Source organism: Babylonia areolata, chromosome 4 (assembly GCF_041734735.1).
Source record: "Babylonia areolata isolate BAREFJ2019XMU chromosome 4, ASM4173473v1, whole genome shotgun sequence".
Classification (NCBI taxonomy): domain Eukaryota; kingdom Metazoa; phylum Mollusca; class Gastropoda; order Neogastropoda; family Buccinidae; genus Babylonia; species Babylonia areolata.
Genome location: NC_134879.1, coordinates 37,447,961 through 37,450,460, shown reverse-complemented (window position 1 = coordinate 37,450,460; position 2,500 = coordinate 37,447,961). Strand labels below are relative to the sequence as shown.

Genomic DNA, 2,500 nt, shown 5'->3' with positions numbered 1-2,500 from the left:
TGAAATAGATAACCGAATAGATCAATAAACAAATGAAGAAATAAAGAAGTGAATGAATGAATAAATAAATGAACCTGTAGATGAGTGAATAAATGAATATAAAAAAAACGTATACAGATAGGTGAATAAATGAATAAGTGAATTAATAAATAGACAAGTGGACACATAAGTAAGTAAATGAATGAATAGATACATAGAAAAAAAATGAATGAATGAATAAATGAATAGATAAATGATAAAAATGAATAAATAGATAAATGATTAAACTGAGTGAACTGAATAAACTAACAAATAAATTGATTTGATATGGAAATAAACAAGACGAAATAAACAGTAAAGTACATACATAAATACATAAGTGACCAAAAAGGGGAAATAGGGAAGAGAGAGGAAGAAGGAAGAAAAAGGAAAAAATAAAGAAATTATTTACATGTAAGTACGCACTGGCGCAATCTTTTGAAATCTATATTGTCAACTGCCTACGGGTCCCACGCAAGCAGACGCTTGTGCGAAAGCATCCCCAGTCTCAATGCCATGCACTGTATATATTGCCTTCTTCTTCATGTATGGCTTGCCAGAGGAATGTCAAAGTGAGATGAGTTACAGCAAAGACAGCCATCCTATTTTGGATGTGTGTCTGTGTTTGGAACTGTCTGGCCACGTTTGATCGCTGCCATTGCTGCCAGAGTTTTAGAAACGACGAAGACACGGACAAACCAATAACAATAATAATAATAATAATAACAACAATAACAACCATAACAACAATAACAACCATAACAACCATAACAACCATAACAACAATAACAATAGATAATGTTGTCTTACTCGTATTGTCAAGCACAATTATAATGAATATTGAAAAAGACTAAATGATTTTTTTTTTGGTTCGATTGAAGGACATTACTTGATATTGAAAATAGCAATAACAATAAAGCTCTTTTTTGTAATGCAACAAAAGACCACACGAAAAGTTAAGGCCTGCAAATTTCATATAAATGGCCATAAAGTGTGTTCTTGCCATAAATGATAGAGGTCAAAAGCAGAGACAATCACAGCAATAACAAAAAAGGCATACGTAATGTTTAAATTGCAAACGACTATTATCCCGTATAAAACAGATAATAATGGAAATAATGATACATACATAACCATAATTCAATGATGTTTTATCCCTCTTTTGCGTTCGTAAGCTGTAACTCTTATCTACGAGCAGACTTTCGCGTGCATGACCTTTGATACCCCGCCTTTTGGGCAGCCATACTTCGTTTCCAGGGGTTTGCATGCTGGGTATGTTTTTGTTTCCATAATTCACCGAACGTTTTGTTTGTTTTTGTGTTGTTGTTTTGTTGTTTTTGTGTTGTTGTTTTTTAACCGAATGCTGACGTGGATTAGGGGATATTTCACGTGTGCATTGATTCGTCTGGTGGTTCAGACACTAACCAGTTCGCAGATCTGTTGACCTTGGAGATCGAAAGAATTGCATACCCACCCTAAACTCATAAGCTGCTGTGAGCGGTGGCTTGTTTTACATACACAGTTGAAAGCACAAGCGAAAGCGCATTCCCCTATCCACCTACACGCACATTTCAAACACGTTATAAAAATAAACCAAACACAAGACGATACGATGCAACAACGTGTTAAACAAATATGAGGCAGTGAGAAACAGGGCAGCTACACAATCCTCACACACACACACACACACACACACGCACGAGCGCGCGCGCGCACATACACACACCTTTTTTATATGAAAAATAATATTAGTGTGTCGTACCTGGAAGAGAGATATTTAAATCCAAAAGCATAATTTCAAACTGAATAATTTGTGCCATGACATACGTACTTTAATAAAAAGAGAAAAGAAAAACCAAACATGGCTGAATCTCATTTTGAAAGCAAACACACTCACACACACACACACACACACACACACACACACACACACACACACACACACGCACACACACACACACACACACCTCCACACACACACACACACACCTCCATACACACACACACACACACACACCTCCACACACACACACACACACTCTCACACACTCACACTCACCCCACGCCCCCCCCCACCCCCCAAACACACGCACATACAAACAAACAAACACACACACACACACCTCCACACACACACACACACACACACACACACACATCTTTATGAACGAAGGGACGTGTATTCAGCAGAGTGCACAGCAATGCGCAGCGTTTCTTAGCGTGGTGTCCCCTGCCATTTCCTGGCCAATAAATTCACTCATTCTGTTGCACACGTTCTGCACAGTCATCCGATTTTTTTTTAAATCTTATTTTGCCCCTCCTAGTTTTATCTTATTGTATTTATTTATTTATATTTTTATGGGGGGTATAATTCGTCACCTCTTCCTGCTTATCCACATTCTCATATTTCTCTTTCTTACGTATCCTCCTCTTCCATTTCCTTCTCCTTCTTCTTCTTCTCATATTTCTTCTTCTTTGCCTT

General features: G+C 37.4%; 1 protein-coding gene across 3 annotated transcripts in view; it reads right to left on the bottom strand.

The window, feature by feature from the left end:
* Positions 1–2,500, bottom strand: part of LOC143281136 (uncharacterized) — a 404,535-nt gene that overhangs the window by 175,702 nt on the left and 226,333 nt on the right. The gene's annotated exons all lie outside the window — the stretch shown is intronic.